This window comes from Ursus arctos, unplaced genomic scaffold, assembly GCF_023065955.2.
Source record: "Ursus arctos isolate Adak ecotype North America unplaced genomic scaffold, UrsArc2.0 scaffold_28, whole genome shotgun sequence".
NCBI lineage: Eukaryota > Metazoa > Chordata > Mammalia > Carnivora > Ursidae > Ursus > Ursus arctos.
The window spans coordinates 5,309,807-5,330,732 of record NW_026622963.1 but is presented as its reverse complement, the minus strand read 5'-3'; the positions used below and the strand labels follow the sequence as shown (position 1 = coordinate 5,330,732).

At 55.2% G+C, this 20,926-nt stretch overlaps 1 protein-coding gene across 1 annotated transcript in view; it reads right to left on the bottom strand.

Moving 5' to 3' along the window:
* Positions 1 to 20,926, bottom strand: part of PAQR5 (progestin and adipoQ receptor family member 5) — a 72,639-nt gene that overhangs the window by 51,303 nt on the left and 410 nt on the right. The gene's annotated exons all lie outside the window — the stretch shown is intronic.

Below are 20,926 nucleotides of genomic sequence, written 5' to 3'. Positions count from 1 at the left end.
CGGAGTGCACATTCGGGGAGCTGTCCGTAGTTCAGCACGGAGGTGGTGCAGGGGAGGGAGCCTGGAGAAGAGCCCACAGGCAGGCTCAGTGTGCACCATCTGAAAGCAGTGGGAACGAACGCGCTGGAGGTGGGGAGTCAGGACCGGACAGCACAGGGATGCTGATGGGGGAGAGGCTGGCACCGCAAGGTATAGTAAGGAGAATTCTGAGCGGTGGATGCAAGATAATTTCAAATCCTGGCTCCATCATTTCCTGTGTGCCCTTGGACTGATCGACTAATCTCTTCGACTTGGATTTTCTTATCAGTTCAATGAGGACAATGAAAGTATCAATGACTCTTGCGAGGATGAAACACCCGCGTATCTACCAGATAACGAGCACTCAATAAAAAGTGACTATTAATGCCCCTGCACCCTAACCCGTCTCAGTTCTGCGTTAACAAGTCCTCAAGCCCTCCTGCCCCGGCTATAGAATTTTGCTTAAAAATAAACTGTTTCTTTTGGGCTCTGACCCACCTCTCTGGCTGGAGGTGTCGCTAATGGGCGCTCCACCTGCGGGGAGAGGTTGCCATGGTGACCTCCCAGCGTGGCTTTAGGACTGGGTGAGTGAACCAAGCCTCTTCTTTGTTCCAGCCATCCCAGCTATTCTAGATAGTGACTGCTAGGCGATTAGCGCGCGTCTGAAAAAGCTGAACGATACTCTTTAGCACATTGTGAAAAGTTGGAGACAATCCAAATTTCTGGCCGGCTGTCACGGCACAGCCACGTGGAATTGCACCGCACGGCTATTAAAAACGTTACCGATCTGTGGTTACTGACAGGAAACGGTGTCACGACAGGTTGTTAAATGAAAAAAGCAGGTTATGGAGCAACATAAATCTTGTAACACCATCCATATAAAACCGTGTTACATTTAACTGCTTGTGTTTAGGGACAGAAAACTGTTTGGAAGGAAGTGCCCCCAAGCATTCGCAGAGGCTCCCTCTAGATGGTGGTGGTTAGCCCTAGGGACGGGCTCTACTCCCTTCCTCCTCCGTTTCTAGGACCCCGGAGTTGGCCCACAATGAGCACGCATAATTTTTTTTCCGCCAAAGCAACAAGGCTGTTAAAAGGGAAATCAGCGAGCCCTCGGCAAGTCTCGGAGAAATGACCTTTGTGAGCCACAGTGTGCGAATACCAGCCTTTCCTCATATACACGCCCGAGAATCTCGTATCTGAGCCTCCCTCCATGTGCCCCATCGTACCTGCTGGCCCAGGGGCAACCCTGGCCTTGCAGTCCCCCATTTGGGGTTAAGTGGGGAGCAGGTGCATAAAACCAAACAGCTAACCCATTTGGGAAAAGCCGCCACATTTCCCCCAGCCACAGTTTAGGGGGCTCCCTCTGTCGTGACCATGGTGAAGGGGGGGTGGGCAAGAGTGCCCTGCACTGGGACCACCGGGAGGTCATCAGTCCCCGGACACATGGTGAGCCCTCTGGGTGTGCCCCGCTCCACGCCAGCCCCGGGGATCCATGGAGTTGAAGACAGACACAGGCCTGGCCCCGCATGCGGGACTCCTGGTCTCGTGCAGGGCTCCAGGAAGGGCTTGCAAATCCAAATAACTCTTCATAGTTCCTACAAGGCTCTGCTCTCCTAACCCATGGTCCAAACTTCAGGTTCCTATGACAGAGTCATGGGTCTCCTCCTGAAGGGCCTAGAAGACCCTGCTCCTTAGCATATCCTCAAGCCCTCCACAACCCACCCAGCCTCTGCATCACCTCCCACCAATCCTGCCACAGGCCCCACATCCCATCACACCCCATCACTCTTCTTGGTCCTTGAACGCGCCATGTTTTTGCCCTTGCCGTTTACGACAAGTGGGACATCTCTTCCTCCGCTCTCTCTTCTTGATGAAATTCTCCCCATTCTTCAAGGCTAAACTCAAGTATCACTTGCAAAAGTCTCTACCATCCCATGGGCAAACTTCACCGTGAACTGCCCTGGCTCCCCGCTGGCAAGACTGGCCGCGTCTGCCTGGTTCACTGCTAGGTCCACGGTGCCCAGGCCAGGACCGGGCGTGGTATCGCTGTTGATTGCGTGTTTGCTGAAGAACTAAATGTCTTCCACTGCCCACCACGCTCTGAACCCCCAAAGCAGGGTCTGGCCCATTTGTCTAGACCCTTCTGCCCAGTGGTTGCCAGGGTCTATTCATAAATCCTGCACCTTGGTCCAAAATGTTTATTTCAGAATTTTTAAGATCTGAAATCTCATACAAAGTGTAAAAAAAAAAAAGTACGAGACAACTGGGGAAATCCAAACGCTGGATATTTTAGGACAGTGAGAAATGATCAATTCTTAAGGTGTAATCACAGAACCACAGCTGTGCTTTTTAAAGAGCCCTTTTCACTGGGAGATGTACAGGGAAGGAACGACAGACGAAATGATACGGTATCTAAGATCAGCTTCGACAGAATCCAGCTGGGGGCCGGGGGGGGGGTGCAGGGTGACGAGGAAGGAAGATTGGCCACGAGTTAGTCACTGTTGAGGTGAGGCACGGAATTTCTGTGTCTGTCTCAATTTTTGTATATGTTTTACAAAGGAAACAATCACGACGTCAAAAAAACCAAAACCCAAAACCCAAAACCCTTGCAATGTGAACTGCGTCTCGAGTCGTCCTCAGACACTGCAGGGAGGCAGACAAAGCAAAACCCTGTCGCAAGAATAATTCTTACGCTGCTCGCTGACTTTCCTAACATGTGGAGTATCAACACGACGCTTCCAAAACTGATACAGGAAATGCTGCGTCAGACTCTCCATCTGAACGAGATAAAACCAGAGAACTGGAGGACAAACCGGAAATGCTTCGGGAACGAGAGCTCTAGCTCCTTATAAATAAAAGACAGCAGTCCCTGCAAAAAAGCCAGAAGGCCTCGTCAGCGGAAAATATTTGAAGATATCTCACAAATCTATCTTCTCACCATTCCCTGGCTAGGGTAGAGCCAGGAAAAGCTTTTTCTCGAAAGTTTGATAGGAAAAAAACACACTTGAGACACAATGATACCACCAGCGTATTCTGCTTTAAAGAGCGATCAAATAGGGGCGCCTGGGTGGCTCAGTCGTTAAGCATCTGCCTTCGGCTCAGGTCATGGTCCCAGCGTTCTGGGATCGAGTCTAAATTCACAGATAAAAATGAAGTGATAAAAACACTAAAATCTACATACCTCAAAAACCCCAAATCCAGTCGTGAAAAATTGAAGACGAAATGTTATTTGATCCCTCTTTACTTTTTTTATTTTTTTATTTTCTTAAGATTTTATTTATTTATTTGACAGAGAGAGAGGCAGCGAAAGAGGGAACACAAGCAGGGGGAGTGGGAGAGGAAGAAGCAGGCTCCCGAGGAGAGCAAAGAGCCCGATGCAGGGCTCGATCCCAGGACCCTGGGATCACGCCCTGAGCCCAAGGCAGACGCTTAACCGACTGAGCCACCCAGCCACCCCATTACTGACTTAACCTTTTAAAAAATATTTATTTATTTGAGAGAGAGAGAGCAAGTGAGTGGGGGGAGGGGCAGAGGGAGAGAATCTTCAACAGGCTCCACACCCAGTGAGGAGCCCTGCACGGGGCTCCATCCCATGACCCATGAGATCATGACCTGAGCTGAAACCAAAAGTCGCACACAACCGACTGAGCCACCCTGGCGCCCCCGACTTAAATTTTTAAATACCTTCTTACAAAACGTATAAAATGCATGTCATATAAAATACCATTTCAGTTATTATGGGATATACAGAGTAAGAGGGCCCTGGCTCTTTTACTCCCGTGTAACTATCCCCACGCAGAGTCGGGGCTGGCCTGATAGGTTCCGGGCATGGAGCCTCGCGGTCCTCCACTTGGGATGCACCTTAGAACCACCTCGAAAGCTTTAAAACATAGTGCTTCCCTGGGCCCACCGCAGCTCAGTTAAGGTCAGGGAGCGAAGGTGGAGCCCAGTGACCGCAAGCATAGCCAGAGTTGAGACTGCTGAGGTTCTAGTCCAAGGTGGGAGCACAGCCCACCCAGAGTGGGTCTGCCACTGAGCTCTGTGGGGTGAGGACCAGGGTGTCCACACCTCGCAACTCGTTGGCTTTCAGGCTGGGTGCGTAGGTGGGTTCCTCCCCCCAGACTGGGAAAGGGTGAGTGCCTGCCAGGCTGATGGAAGTTGAATGCACGTCCTAACTGTTGGGGTCAAACGTCAGGCTGCCGAAGAATGCACGATCCCATCTTCACCCACTTCCCAAGCCTCTAATCTGATCAGAAACTTAAAGTCTAGATAAGGCTGTCAGCCCGCAAGAGAGCCCAGACCAAAGCGGGAAGGAAAGGAGGCAGACCGGGCGAGGATGAGACACCCAGCACCTTCCCACATCCTGGGAAAGCAGGTCTGGAACCCTGGAGGAGGCCATGCAGCCCCTAAGGTCAGAACCAAGATCCCCAGGGGGGTTCTTCTGGGAGGCGGGCTCTGCTCACACCACAGAGGCACTGCTCCCCAGGGAGAAAGGCCCGCTCCGTGGGCACTGAGCTCCCCACCTGGAAAATGTCCAGGTGGGGTCTGGGGCCCCTACCCTGGGGAGGAGGGTGAAGTTACAGGTCGAGACAGGGGCCTGGAAAACCTCTTTCACATTAAGTCCCAAACTCCACCGTGCATGCAAAGACCCAGAGGTTAAGGCTGAAAACACAGAACAGACTAGGCGAGCCCACCTCAGGCTTTCGGAGTCAGAATCCTCAGGGGGGCCGCCTGGAAACCGGCCTGGTTACCCAGCTCCAGTGCTGAGCCCCACGCAAGGCCCAGTCCTGGGACCACCAGCCTAGGTCCCTCGGGAGACAAGACACTCCGAGCCCAAAGCGAGAGGAAGGATGGGGAACTGGGGACCAGGGCCGGCAGGAAAAGGTGGAAAGCATGTGCCCGGAGGGGAGAGAGGCCGAATGAGACAGGGTTCCGTGATGGGCCCTGAAGGAGGCGAGTTTTAGATTCAGTTCCCCGAGGGGAGCAGGTGCCCCCGACTTGCTGAGCGGGATGTTAGAAATCGTGGCTGCCCTCAAAGAGATCCCTTCTTTCTGAGGAGACACACGCAGTAATCAATGGTGAGGGATCCATGGGAAGGAAGGGGACAGACTTCTCTGAGGGGCCACCTGCCTCCCAGACACACCCACTAGGTGATTCACAGGTGCCTCGAAGGCCACACATCCACACGGGAATGAGCATGTGACCACCCAACCATGCCTCTATGTCCTGCTCTCTCCGCCTCCAGATGTCCGTACCCTCAGACGCTGTCTGCCTGGAAGATTCTATCTCCCGCTTCAGTGTCCACCCGGGCCCCTCAGACTCCAGCCCCTCACCTCCCATCTGCCTCCAAGCCTCCTCCTGCACCCCTGCCGTACCTTGGGCTGCACGGGTGCTCTCGGGGCAGCGTGTCTGTCCCCCTCCTGGATGGCAGGCTCCTGCCACGCTCACTGCTCAGTCCCAGAAACCAGGCACAGTGCCTGACATGCTAGGGAGAGCTCAGAAAAAAGTCAGCCCAACTCTGCAGGGGAGTTCAGAGAAGGGGCCCAGAGCATGGATGTCGGGTAGTCAGAGAAGGCTCCTGGAGGAAGTAAAGCTTGAGAGGGGAAGGCTCTGGCCGAGGAGGGAAGGGTGCCCCTAGGGAGGGGGAACCATAAAGCAAAGGCCCGGGGCAGGAAAGTGGGCCGGCACACTGTGGGGCTGGATTCAGAGAGATAAGAGCTGGACAGCAGGAATGCGAGAGAATAGTGGGGGGTATGGGGAGCAGACCCGGACACTGGGTGCAGCCCCCCTCCAGGCCAAGTAGCTCAAAGCCACCTCCCTCCCCGACTTCCTCCTAGATGATTCGATTCGTGAGCCGATTTCCTGAGCAATCATTAACCCTGAGCTTCACACACTGGGCCTGGGGGGGATCGTTAACTGATCACACTGGTGGGTGAACTAGTCCATGTAATTATTACCCAAAGAACACAGCACACAGGTGCCAGGGAAACGGTCAGGGGTGGCAAGGAGCCAGGGAAGTGTGAATTGGCAGAAGGAAGAGGTTCACATGGACTGGGGGGGGGGGCGGTGGTTGGCAGGCATGTGCCCAAACCTCAGCTGACTAGAGGACACTGAAGGTCAAAGAAGGACAGAGGGCCCAGACAGGAAAGGGTGTGACTTGTAGTGGCCCCCAGCCACTGAGGAGCTCAGACAGGCAGGGGCCTCCATGACACACAACACGCACGATCATTCCCACCGGTGACGGGGGAGTCTGGGCTCTGGAGTTGGGTCGACCTGCCTCTGAGCCCCCGAGTCCCATTTGATCTCACTTTTCTCCTCTATAAAATGGGGATGATGTTGATTTCAAGTCCCGTTTATTGAACACTTGGTCTGTTCCAAGCCCTTATGGGCATTTTACGCTCTGATGTATTTTCACAACATGGCCCGGGGTGGGCACTTCTACGATCCCCAGAGTGAAGACCTCTCTGGTCTGTTTCGGGGGTGAACAGGAGCCGCCGTGTAAGCACTTGGTAAGCAGCAGACATTCAGTGGTGCCTGAGCCAATATGATGTCCTGATGTCTCCAGCTGGCCACAGGCAACCAGGCAGATGGCAAAACGGACCCTCCTTCCTCCTTACTGGAATGGTATTTTTCCTGCTAGCCCAATGACATAAGCAATATCTTTCACAATATTTGAGCACCAGTGGCTGACATGTGACATAGGTCGTTATTCTAGCATTAGTAGTGAGTACAGGCTTTTTTCAAGGGCTGGGGCAAAATGCATTATTCAAAAACCTCTGAAAAATGGGAATAACAGGTCCTTCCAAATCAGCCCCCAACACCGTGCGGCCAGAGCTCAGAAGGGCATACACAGTAAACCCCCACCTGCCCTGAGGCTCCCGCTGGCCCACCAGGGTCTACGGCGTGGAACTGGCGAGCAGGGGACGGTGGGAAGGGGGGATTCTGGCGGCATCTGTCCCTGAGCTCTGGTCCTCCCTTCCTGCACCCAAAAGCCCCTACAGCGGCTGCTTAGGGTGGACACTGACTCTCTTTGCCCAGGGAGGGAACGCCCAGCCTCCGCATGAAAAGTGAGAAGGAAAAAGTCATTTTCATGCTGAAAACACCTCTCCCCACCACATGTCCCCACAGGGTCCCACAGAGCCCTGTGACGCAGGAAGTGCCGGCCAGGCAGACACACACTCGGGAAAGGGTCCCCCGGTTCTGGGCCTTGGGATGCCGTGCTGGTTTGGCATGAGTGTGAGCAGGGAGGAAAGTGAATTGCACCACGACGGATTCATGGGTTTGGGGCTTAAAGGAAGGGTCTCAGGTGCACTGCGGAACACTGGGGACAGGAGAGGTGTCACGGGGATGAGCTGAGATTATTAGAGGAAATCTTTGTCCTCTCACTGTTCCCACAGAGGCCCGGCTCTTCCTCCGTGAGCAAAGTGAATTCACTTCCACAATCGCTGGGCGCCGTTGGTCCTCCAGGGGGTTAAAGGAGGGCAGGGAACGCAGCCTCGATAGGGCCCGTCATAAACAGTTTGTGGGAAGACGACACGGGCAAGGAGTCCGAAGACCTGGTTCACGCCTCACCGAGCCGTCCCTGGGAGGCCCAAGGGACGCTAACCGAGCCGCATGACCGGCCTGTGCCATTTCTCACCCCAGCGGGAGGACCTGGGAGGGGTGCCTCTGCTCGCAGCCGCGGTGCTCAGGCAGGGGTGCTGAAGGCATGGCTGGCCACGCATGACCAGGTGCACGAAGCGCTTTGCCCCCCACCCCCACCCAGCTGCAGCAACCATGTCACCCGCAGAGCCCTGAGCCTCTGTCCTCACACCAGCCCAGGAGCCCAAACAAAGCTGGCTTGAATGGAACAAGGCCCACCTTATCAGGAGAGGTGCTTTCCCTTTGAAAGTCAAATCTGAGGTCTTGCAACAATGAAGGGTGGGTGTTCTCACTCCGCACACTCAGGGAGGCCGGGTGGAGGCCCACTGGCCCCGGGCCCAGCCCGACAGCTCCCCCACACCCCGGGAATTCACTTCCTCAGACCCCTCCTCTGCTCTTTTCAGACCCTTCAGGAAATCTTGAGGATGGCAAGCCAGGGGACCTAAAAGGCAAAACTTCTCTTCTCCAGGAGAGACGCCGGGCGTGAAACCGGGACCCAGAGACGTTGGGCCGCTTACTTGAGATCACACAGCAAGTTGGGTATGGGGAAAGTCCAGAAGCCCCCAGTCTTGTTAAGCAACTTTCCAACATTCAAGCGCCTGTTGGACTCGGAAGAACTGTCCCCGGGAGGACAGTGAAGATTAAGCCCAACCGGCCTGGGAGGGAGGAGGGAAGCCGGAGGAGGGAGGAGGGCCGCTGAGCAGTCACTTTCTCCCTCCCACATCCTCTCTCCAGCCTCGCGGTTAAGCCAAGTGTTTCATCCTCCTTCACACAATTTCCTTTTTTTATCACTTACATTTTTTTTGAACCATCAGTCAGGTTCTAGAGAGGATATGTACCGAAAACATTCAAGAAATAAACTACCGCCATCCCACATTTCAGAAACCGACGCCCTCCCCCTCCACCCCGCACCCTCTCTTCTCGCAGCTGCAGCTCCCCACCTCTGCTTTCAAAAGGACCCCCCGCAGAAGCATAGAGCCCCTGATCTGGGAAAACATGTGTTTCCTGTCCTGGGGGCAACCGAAGAATCCTTCCGGAGGCAACAAACCCTCCCTGGGTGTTTCGAGGCTTCACAGAAACGCCAGGTCACTGAGTCCACCCCCGTCCCATCCAGCTCCAGGGTCCCCAGGGCGCCCTTGCAAGCAGAGAGGGGGCAACGTGCACAGCTCCCCCACCACACACACACACACACACACACACACACACACACACACACACACACCTGACAAAACCCACAAGGACTCCACGGCCTCCTATCCCTTCCCATCCCAGCGGCTCACCTGTTGCCCCCCGGGTAGCCATTACCACCCTCCTGCCACCCCGGACGCCTGCCCCTCTAGCTCCCCTCACGGATGGCTGGCCTGTGGACTGCCAGAAATGCGGGGGCCTCCTCGCCAGACCTCCTGTCCCGTCCTTTCCCCTCTGCCCCCTTTTCCGTACCCGCGGTCTGCTTGAGCTCTTCCTCCTTCTAGAAGTCTGCTCTGCCAACCACAGCCCGGCTGGCTTCCCTTTATTCTCTGCACTGGCAGCTGGGCCTACACCGCATGTTGGTGAATCATTACACGGTATCTTTCTTGGGGGGCGACAAAGCAAATACAACCCGATTCTCAGCCCCACGGCCCATGGCCCAGTTTCAGAGCTCATCAGAACCCCACGGGCGCCTGCCGCATATGAGATATTTCCCCGCAAATTGCACCCTCAGAAAGGCAAATAACGCTATGGGCAACACTAAAGAAATCGGGAGGTAGCATGAGTATTGCCCGGCTGTGGGCATGCGTTCACGAGCTCCCTTGACTCACCAACTCAGAACACACAGGGCGGGGATCCAGACCAATATTGTCAGAAGAGGCACCTTCTGCCCCCCAGCCCCCCCAAAAAAGATCCTGTGTGACCTGCGGCAGTGTGGGTCAGGGCCCCAGCGCACCATGCCACTGCCGGGCACTCCACGACCGTTGCTCTCTCCGCCATGTGCCCAAGGCTGTTTGGCCTTCAAGAATTCTCTTCTCGGTTCAAATGCCATGCCGCTGAGAACCAGCGGGCCTGCGTGGCGTCTGATCCTGAGCGAGAGAGGCTCTGGAAGAGAGGACAGGGTGTTCATGGAGGAGGCAGAAACCACGAGGATGGTGGACCTCCCTTGAGATAGGAGGGGACACATGGCCGCCGAGTCACGGGCAGAAAGGGGGGCGGGGTGCCGCAGTGGGGGTGCTGGTGGTGACACTGAGGGAGTGAGGCAGAGAGTTTGAGCTTGTGCAGGGAGGGGTGCTGTGAACGAGGCATCAAAAAGGCAAGGGAGCCGGGGAGTCTGCTGTCTTAGCAAGAGTTGGGTTGGACCACCGGGCACCGCTTAGACCCCTCATCATAAGCAGCCCCCCCGAACTGCACCCCCCCGGAGGGTGTTAAAGCAAAGTCAAATTATTCCTGGGAATTAAAACACTGTTTTCAAACAGTACCCACAGGACCCTATCCCTTCTTCTCCGTCTACATGGTCAGGCCCACCTCCTCTCGTATCTTTCTCCCCAGCCTCGGTTCTGACCACTGCCCACCCTCCTCCACAGACACTCCCCTGCACCCCCCAGTTGGCGTGCCTGCCATCCCCACCGTGAGGCCTTGCCTCATCGCCAGGCCACCTCCTCCAGGAAGCCCGCCCCGAGAGCCTACTTATTTAACCACCTACACTGTGGCTGTTCTGGAACCTCCCTGGGACCTGCAGTTTATGGGCCCTCACACCCTGTCCCTGTCCTAGGGCACTGCTGTCTCAACTGTATGCACAGGATTTTAATTTATGAAGGTGACCAAGTGACAGAGAGGCTAACGCCATCGAAAGATTTTCCTTACTCCCGTTTCCTGAGGTGGGCGTGTTACGCCACACAGGGCCACTCGGAGAAGCACCAGTACTGGTCACGAGGCAGAGGGCAGGGAGGGGAAGGCGAGGCAGGGCAGGGTGACTGGCTTCGGGCTGGCCAGTTTGAACAGTTCAGGTGGGCTTCGGGGTACAGGGGCTGCCCCTGGTTGTCGGGTCGCTGGGCCTGGGTGGTTCAGGGTGGGAGACGTTGGTCTGGCGTGTCAGAGCGAGATAAGGAAGACTCCAGATCACAGGCAAGACCTAAGCAACTGCAGCCGTTGGTCTAGCGCCACGAGGAAAGGGTGCTCAACAGACAAACACGGAGCCGGAGAAAGCACACCACACCATCCACTCGCTCCCCTCGTCCAGCTCAGTTTCGAGGGCTTTTGTTAATCCAGTTGCTCTCTTGCTAATACCATCCTTCCCCTGCCCCTCTAACTTTCTGACACCTCGTTACACAACCCCATCCCTGGACAAAACAACTCTCTGCCCGGCAGCCTCCTCCCTCCCTCTGCCTGTTACACAGCAGAGAGGAGTTTCCCAATCTGGAACCCACCCCAACGCTTCCTCAGGGACCTCCCTGCCAGGGACCTGCCACTCAGGTGACTCTCTTGCTGTTGGCATCCACGATTCTTAAAAAAATAGCAGCAACAGCAAAAAACTTGATCACCTGCTGGGGAAGCACTTGTAACTGATATTCTAGACAAAAGACGCATTTCCTTAATATATAAAGATCACTTCCAATTCAATAAGACAAAGACCAACGACCAGATAGAAAGGAGGCAAAACAGGGGCACCTGGGTCGTGCACTTGGTTGGGCGTCTGAGTCTCGGTTTCAGCTCAGGTCATGATTTCAGAGTCATGGGATCGAGCCCCACGTTGGGTTCCATGCTTAGCTGGAAGCCTGCTTGATATTCTCTCTCCTTTTCCCCCCGCCTCAAAAATAAATAAATAAATCTTTAAAATAAAAAGTAGGCAAAACACATGAACAAGACAGTTCACAGAAAACACAAGTGGCTCTTATGTGTGTGAAAACATGTTCACCCTTATTCATAGCCAAAGAAATGCAAATTAAAACTCTATTGAGAAACTATTTTTGTCTTCCAGATTGGCAAATATCAGCAAGTTCGGTAACATGTCATGTCAGAGGGCGTGGGAAACGAGCACTCTTGTACAATGCCGCTGGCAGAATACCTTCCTAAAAATTCTATGGAGAGCACTTTGCTGATGTCTTTCAAAATACAAATGCACACACCATCTGGCCCTTCAATTCCACTTCTGAGACTTTTATCCCACGGGTAACTGCAGGTACTGCAAACCGCCAAAGCACAGGTGATTCAGTGGGACATTGTTTGTGAAGTCCAAAAACCAGGAGATTCCTTAAATAAATGATGTGGCAACCGTACAGGGGAACATTCTATAGGGGTAAACAAGAATGAAGGAGCACCCTACGTACCCATCTGGAAGCATCCCAAGACAGCTAAGTGGGAAAAGAACGAATGAGGGACAGAAAAGAACCCACACTGTGCTACCATTTGGGGAGAACGACTCTATGTATGTACGTTCTGATTCTTGCACGAAATACAGGACCCGGGAAACTGGTAAAGTTGCTTCCAAGAAGGCAGAACACTAGGAAGCCGAGGGAGATGGGGGATAGAGACTTTTCACAGTGAAATCTGTGCAATTTTAAAAATTCTGAACCATGTACATTTATTTGCAGAGAAAAAAGTGCGGGGGCCAACAAGCAGATTAAATTAACAAAACGAAACCTTCCCTGACCCACGTTCCTTTCTGGCTTCCACACTGTCTTCTCACCTCTACAGGCTTTTGGAGAAGCTGTCTGCCAGCTCTCTCCCTTCCCTTCTGCCCCACTCCCCGGCTGCTTAGGCCTCATCTGGGCGAGCTGCCCCAGGGGAGCTGGCCTCTCCGATTTCTGGTCTTCTGCCTCCAGCGGCCACTTGCCAGTCCGTGCTCTGGCCCCACTCACCTCACGGCGGCCACGCCCTCCTCCTCGAACACGCCTCCGTGGCTTTCCAGGGCACCACGCAGTGCGAGGGTTTCTCTGCTCCCTCTCCGGGCAATCCTCCCCAGTCTCTGGATGATGGAGTTCACCTCCAGGCCCTCCTCTTTCCTCTTCTCTTCTTGGTCCACCCCGAGGCTTCACTCATCATCAGTAGGCAGGTAACTCCCAAATGTATATTTCCAGCCAGACCCCTCTTCTGAGCCCACGGCTCCATATGGAAGTCTCCAGGGGTCTCCGACCCAACATGCCCAAGTGTCACTCACCAGCTTCCAGCCAGTTCCACCCTCCACATCAGTGAGGCTTCCTTGCCTGTGCTCCCTTCCAAGTATCCCTAGAATCCAGCCACTTTCCCCACCTCCACCAAGGCTCCCCTAGCCAGTTTCCCTTCATGCTCTTTCCCACCTCGGGGCCTTTGCACACGCTGTCACCTATGCCCTGAATACTCTTCCCTCTGCTCCTCACACCTGCTCCTGCTTTGCCTTGATTAATTCTTATGTATCTTCTAGAACTCGGATTAACATTCCTTCAAGAAGCCTTTCCTGGCCTCCAAACCAAAGGACGTCAACTACAGGTGATTTCTGCCCCCCCCCCCAGGGGACATTTGGCAATGTCTAGAAGACATTTTTGGTTGATACAATGGGTTGGGGGTGTGTGTGGAGCTCCTGGCATCTAATGGGTATAGAGGCCAGGGTTGGGGCTAAACATTCTATAACGCACAAGACAGCCCCAAGAATTCTCTGGTCCAGAATGTCAGTAGTGCTGAGGTAAGAAACCTCAGACTAAATCATGTCCCCCGTGACACACTTTCAAAACACGCTCCATTATCACCCATCCCCAATGTAATTAAATGTTTAATTGTGCAAAGGTATTGGCCAAGTTCCATTTTCTAAGCTTTAGAAATGAATGAATGAATGAATGAATGAATTCGAGTCACTGGCTCATGTTTATCTCTGTATCTCCATCCCCAGTGCCCAGCCTCAGGCCCAGAGACTGATTGTCTGGATTGATACGAAGTACACAGGGCTGGACCTGTTCCAGGCAGAGGCCGCTCCTTGTCCTGGCCTCCAACTCCGCTGGGTCCTCTGTGCCGTCCCATGGCAGTCCTTCACCTGGCCCCTTGACCAGCTCCTCTCCTTGTCCCAGCTCTGCCCACCCCCCAAACCCTCGTCCCTACCCAGATGGTTCGAAGAGACCCTTCAGGCCAGCCGGCCCCGGCTTCCCCCTTCATCTTCTTGTCAAACCGGCCACCCCCCCGTAAGCTGACCAGCAGTGGCACCGCCAGTCACTCCGCCGCCAACGCACAATCCCGGGCACCCCTGTGCCGCACACCCACCCTCACACCTGCTCCCTCCACGCACCCCACCAATGTGGCTTCAGTCTTACCCGGTTTTGTTCCGCTTGGTTCTTGGGCTAAGCCTCTTTCCCTCCCGGTCCACCTGTGACACCACTCCCTGTGACATTCTTCTAAGACGCCACTGGCCTGTATCACTTCCTGATTAAAAACCCCTTCCAAAGGAGCACCTGGGGGGCTCAGTCTGCTAAGCGCCCAGCTCTCGGTTTCGGCTCAGGTCACGATCTCAGGTTGTGGGATCGAGCCGCCCACGGGCTCTGTGCTCAGTGCGGGGACTGCTTCAGAGTCTCTCTCTCACTCGTGCGCCCTCTCTCTCTCTCTCTCTCTCAAATAAATAAATCAAATCTTTAAAACAAAACAACCCTTCCATGCTTCTCAGAGCCTGGTCCCAGACCCTTTATACTCTACCCTGTCCGTGGCCTCCTGGCTCGCCACACCCCTGCTTCAGCGCCCCCCCCCCCACACACACACAGGCACTGTGTTTCATGGTACCAGTTAAGCTCTCCCCTCCCTTCCCCTCCCCCTCCTCCCCTCCTGCCCTCTCCTCTACCTAGATGCTTGGAAATCTCATGTTCATCCTTAAAACCTGGTGCTAACACTTCTTCCTCAACGGCACAGCGATTCCTCACAAAGTCAAACACGGTTTCCGCGTGATCCAGCTATTCAGCTTCTGGGAACACACACACAGAAGAACGGACACAAAGCCACGTGCGCGCCCCCCCTGACCGCAGCCAGAAGGCAGAAGCACCCAGAGCGCTGCGCACAGATCAATGGGGAAAGAGAATGTGCTACACCCACACGGCGGACATACTGGTCCTCGAAAGGAAAGAAAATCCGGGGCCCTGGGTGGCGCTGTCGGTTAAGCGTCTGGCTCCATTTCGGCTCGGCTCGAGCCCTGCTCCCAGGGTTGTGAGATGGACTTGGAGCCCAGCCCAGAGTCGGCTTGGAGATTCTCTCTCTCCCTCTGCCTCTGTCCCTCCTCCCCGCACCCTCTCATGCTCTCTCTCGCCCTCTCATTCTCTCTCTAAAATAAAGAAGTAAATCTTTCAAAAAACTCCAAAAAGGAAAGAAAATCTGATGCGCCGTCAACGCAGATGAAACTTGCAAGAGGACGCTAAGTAAGTCAGATGCAGGAGTTCGCGCATCGCGGGACCCTGCTCACACGGGGTACCCGGGACAGTCAGATTCGTGGACACAGAAAGCAGCACGGTAATGGCCAGGGGCTGGGGGATGGACGAGATGGGGAGTTAGCGTTTAACGGGCATCGAGTTCTAGTTAACCGTTCAGTGGGCACGGAGTCTACCGGGGACACTGGTCACACTGTAGTTCCAGACTGCAACTCTGTCCTCCCGGACTGAAGGCCTCTGCAGGCAGGGACTGTGTCCGATTAACTCACTGCTCCTACCCCCCCCCCCCCCGAGAGCCATCTACAGGCCTTATGAGGACGATAAGGAAAGGGAGTCAAGAGGTGCACACTTCCAATCACAAAATAAAGAAGTCATGGGGAGCTGACGTACAGCATGGTGACCAGAGCCAATAATACTGCTGTATGTACTTGCAAGCTGTCAAGAGTAGATCCTAAAAGTCAGCTTGGAACGGGGACAGATGGTAACCAGGGTCGCCGTGGTGACCCCCCCTACAGCGCACACGGACGTCAAATCATTACGGTACACCTGAAGCCGATATGCTTTCATACAGCAAGTATGCTCAATAAAAAAATTCAAAAGAAAAAAATAAAAGAATACCCCAAACCCATCACTTCGGTTAACCTTACCCCAAATCTCACAGCCTGTCGTCCCCAGAACAGCGACTGACTTTCAGCATCCATGTTGAAGCCCTCCCGCCCCTGGAGAAGAGACATCTTGACCTTTCCGTCAAGCAGGGTCAGAAGGGGCTTCGGCAGACAAAGTTAATAAACCACTAACTTGGGAGGAATATGCAAAACCAAACCAGGGCTGGGTGGGTGCAGGCTGTGTGGCCCTTGCGTCTAACACCACTGGGCTCTGCCTCCCCCTCCGGCAGCGGGGGGGGCTGATTCGCTTCCTGTGTCCTCTCCAGGGGCCGCGAGAGAGGGGAGAGGGGCCTGGGCGGGAGGAGGAGAAGCCGAGTCCTTAGGGCACAGAGAGATGATTAGTCACTGGTGGAAGGCTGCTGACCTTAGCATGTGTGCCCAGCTACAGGCCTGCCCCCCCCCACCTCCTTATGTAACCCAAGGTCTGGAAGGCAAAGTGGACTTGGCCTTGATGTTCAGCAAGAGGCAGTGGCCCAGAGCCTCCCTTTTTCTCATAGTTCATGTCCACACTGCAAGCCCTCGAAGCCCTGACCCCCAGGCTCCTTATTCACGCACAGCCCATATTTATAAAACAGGGACTAGAAAAGACAAATGGGTCACCCATCCTGAGGGGAATCATTCGGGGGTCTTCAGGGATCACCCAACTCAGAGGTTCTCAACCAGAGAAGATTCTGCCTCCCGGGGACATCTAGCAACATCTGGAGAGATCTTTGGTTGTCAAGAAAGAAATGAGAGGTGGTGCTCCTGGCACCCCAGGGAGTAGAAGCCAAGGACGTGGCCGAGCATCCCGCAATGCACGGGACAGCCCCCACAACAAAGAACTATCCAGAAGAACAGTCCTAGACATCGGCAGTGCTAAAGTGAGAAACCCTGATGGAAGCCAAGCTGTCTTTTACAGACGAGGAAACGGAGGCCCAGGAAGCCACCGGACCGAAGTCGCACTGTGACAAGATAGGACCAGAATTAGAATCTGGTTCCCCGCCGGCCACACCAGGCGTGCAGTGACCAACTCAGAGGCTGGTAGCAAGCTAGCAGAGGGGCCGAATGTGGGACCGCGGGAAGGAGAAGCCCGTGACGGCCGGGCTCTGCACCTCTGACAGGCTCCCAGTCATCCCAGCAAGGTCAGCCTGGCCATGGGGCTCCCGAATAATGAAAGAGGAAGACCGTCTCCCGGGCTGTGGTGTGCCAGGCATCACGCCTGGCAAAATTCACAACTCACTTCCCTGCAGAACACACCGGGGGTGGTCCTGGCCTGCTTCAAGGCCAGGAGCCAGGACAGCGCTCTAAAGCAAACCCTGCCTTAGAGGACACGGCGTGGGCAGGAATTACACCTTGGATCAGTGCTTTGGGGGACCCCCGCCTCCTCTCCTAGATGCTAAAAGCGATTGTCTTTCTCGCACCCTGCTGGCTTCTCACTGCCATCCGCATAATTTCAAAATAACGTCTAGAGTCACCCTTGTCCTTTCCCCCTCGAGGAACCAGCAACTGTAAGCCAAGCGCCAGGGCGCGGGTCCAGGCACCAGAGCTGACAGAGCACCCCATCATTGAAGGACTGACTCACATGATGTCACAACAGGCGTACTTTTCCATCCCCTGTTGCTGAAAGCCACCGACTCGTCGTGATGGCGGTGATAAGGAGAAGGCCAGGGGTCAGGAATGCGTGAGCTCTGTCTCTGGCCGGGGCCTCGCCCGCTGCGGGGCAACGGAGCCCAGAGGGAGCAGCTGCGGAGCAAGGATGGGGGGCGCTACGGTGGCTTGGGACCCAGGAGCCACCAGAACTGAATCATTTCTTTAGGCAGGTGTTGCCTTTGTTCCCTCCACCTCCCCGTCCCCTTCCTCCCCAGTTTTTCCAAGCGGCTGGGCAAGTCCTATACACCCCAAGAGATACAACTTCTGGGTGTCTGTCCCAATGCCAAGGCACGAGGGCATTCCCACTCTTAATTTGGCAAACCACAGTGACAATGGAAAAGGATTTGGGGGTCAAGAGCAGGGCTTGGGGAAGCAGCCAAAGCTCCCCCCGAAACTACTGTGTGGGTCCGCACAAGACGAGTTTTCTCTGTTGGGGTGGGGGGTGGGGGCTGCCACCGTGGCCTCCAGGCTCTCCATCCCATCTGTGTGGCCTGCTGGGTCGCAGTGCCTGGCAACCAGCTAATAATTATTGAATGCTTATTACTCGTATTAAAAATGCAACCATCCCCGTCTCCCCCCAGGAATCAGGAAAGACAACAGGGGCTATATTTCCCAAGAGTGTGAGGCAGAAATGCCTCCAGGGACCCCACCTCCTGCCTATGCCCCAGCCAGCTTCCTTGGAAAAATCTTCTTGTCCCATCTCTCCTCCAGATGACTCCACAGGGCCCCAGATTTTTGCCTTAAAACACAGATAAAATTCCTTCCCTGAAAAATAGCAGCAGAACGAATGACTGGGGGAGGAATAGGGACTGAAGCCGCCTGGTGCGTGTCTAGGCACGTCCTGTATATTTTGATCACGTAGAAAGTTCCAGCTTCTACTGTAGAGAATTCTTGGCCCTCCACTCCACCCCCACACTCGAGTTTCTCCACCCTGCTTGTCCCTAGACCTATGTAGTTCTTGCGTCCTCCAAGGAAACCACTCTTATCAGATTCTTAAGTGAGGCCTCAGAGCACCAAGCTTTCCCCAGGACCTTAGTGGAATAACATCCTCACTCTTCCTGGCCCACATATCTGGTCACACCTTCTCAGCCTGGTCTGTCATCCCTGGCCCAGTGATCTGGAGCTCTATCCCTTCCCCCAGGGCTGCCCGGGGGCGGGGGGGAGGCGGCTTTGGTCCTCCTTGGTTCTCCAGTGTCCTGGAGAATTTTAAAGGGCTGCCTGGAAGGGGCACTATCTTCCCCACTAACAAAGGAACTGCCCACCTTTGGAGAGCAGCATAGTGTCTTCTTCTGGGGATGGGGGTCTGACGGGGAGCACTCCTCCTTGGCTCTCTCAAATCACCCTATGTTGGTGGCCATCTGCTCAGCCAAGGAGCTGCCCCTCTCGGTGACCTGAATATTCTTCCCAAGGCAGCTCTTAAGCACCCCTAACCGCCAGGTGTAGGGAACAGAGACCGGGCTAAAATAGTATGTTAAATGGTGATAAATACTATGGAAAGTCGAGCAAGGAAGGGGTAGAAGGGATAGGACCTTGAACGCTGTTCCAGCTGAGAAATTCTGGGTCAAAAGCTCTTCCTCTGCCGGGTGCTTGTTAAGACTCGGGCCCTGGCAGTAGGAAGCTGGGCAGGGCGCCACCTGTGTGCGGGGACAGCTGGCAGGGGTGGGGGCGGTGACAGGGCCTGCAAAGGCTTGTACCCCAGCTACGCTCTCACTGGCCTCTGCCAGGGAACCGAACTGACCATCTCTGAGTGCCCTGGTCTGTCCTGAGGCCAAAGCAGACACCTGGGTCTGCGGAGGAAGGAGGTCAGGGGTACGGAGGGCCTGGCAGGGCCTCAGAAGTCTTCGGGGCGCCGCCATGGAAAGTCCTACACCCCCTGCTGTGCTTCTCCCACTTGACCGTGGCCTTGAATGAGCCAGACAGGACTACCTCCACCTCTAGGGGCTCTCAGACCCCTCCGGGTCCCTCCTCCTGGAGCCTCCCCTATGTGGTAGAATGTCCTCTCTCCTTACATGGGGACGGGGAGAAGGATTAAAAACTCCCATTTTCCACCAATTTTAGCAAATTCTCTTCCTGCAGAGACGGGTTCTGCTCAGTGAGTACTTCCTGTGAACCTACTGTATGCTCAGGATAAGGCCAGCTCTCTGAGGGAGGCCAAGACGCTGTGCAGTCACTTCCCAGACGGAATGTACAGCCCGTGTGGGGAGCTCAGGCGAAGGCCCATACACGGAAGCTTACAGAGCCCTTTGGACCGCTCACTCACGAAGTCATGCAGGCTCTCTTGGCCCCATGTTACGGATGAGCAAACCCAGGCTCAGGAAAGCACGTTCTCTGCCCTCAATCCATGGTTGCTCCCATGAATGGGTGAGGAGAGGGACGAGGCAGAGAGGAGTCAAGCTTCCAATAAGGCTTCCTGGGGGGCTGGGTAGGACACTGGCGCAGATGGGACAGGGCCCCCTCCTCCCAGGGTAGGGCCAAGCTGGGCACGTAACCCATCTTCCTCTGCTTCTCCTTGGCCTGACAAGAAGTGGATCCATGGTACAGGGAAAGCCCACCTGCCGGGAAAAGCACACGGGATTTTGGATGTGCTCACTGATTTATACAGCATCAGACTGCCCCAAGTGGGTAAGGAGGTCAAGGACCGTCAGTGGAGGGAGGCCCTTTTCGGGTCCAACTTTCCAGAGGACCCTCTTTCCCCGCCGAGGGCAGAGATCCTCCAGCTGGAAAAGAACCTCTGTCATTTCAGGTTAATTCCTTCGGTGCTGCTGAGCACCTCCTGCGAGCCAGGTCCGAGGGCAAGGGCAGCGAACCCGACAGGCGTCTGCCCTCCTGTGGTCCTCGCAGCTCGGCAAGGAGCTGGCTCTCTCCCAGGACCTACCTCACCCGATGTTATTTCTTCTTGGGGGGGCCCTCTCCTGACCTACCCCTTCTAGGGGAAGACCCTCCAGGGAAGAGGGGGGAAGAAATGAACCCCTGCTGAGTCAGGGGTCCAGCAACACTGGAGAACCAACCCTCCGGCTCGAAGTTCAGATCCACCATTTTCCCCAGCAAATTATTTAACCTCTTTGAGCCTCTTTTTTTCCATTTGTCAATGGACTAAGACCCCCCGCCTCACTAGTTTATGGGGGGGGGGGATGGAATCAGAGATGCGTCCATGTTACCGCTCCTCTGATCTGCCGACCTCTCTGGTCTGTTCTCTCCCGTTCTGGGGCATCTTTGACCCCAATACCACACTAAGGTGGGGCTGCACGACGCCCCTTCTGCTCACATCTGCGAGGCTTTTGGAGCTCTAGATCGGTCCGGGCCCCTGCCTCCTGCGCTCATCTGACTGGGGTTTGGGGGGTGCTTGGGGGGAGCCAAGGATGCCCAGCCGGGCGGCGGCCTTCCAGAAGCCAGGGCAGAAGCCGGCATCTACCCGAGGCTGGGCACCCGCTTCAGCAGGGCCCAGACGGCCACCCTGGGCAGAGGCCGCCCCCTCACCCGCACCCCTCCGGGCGCGGCCGGCTCCCCCTCCGTGTATCTGGCCAGAGGCGGCGGGAAGCGCGAATGTAAACATCCCTCCAGAAATCGCCAACTCCGCAGCCCCCATCGCAGGACTCCACTAAGGGACGGAGTGGACACAGCGGGACGCCA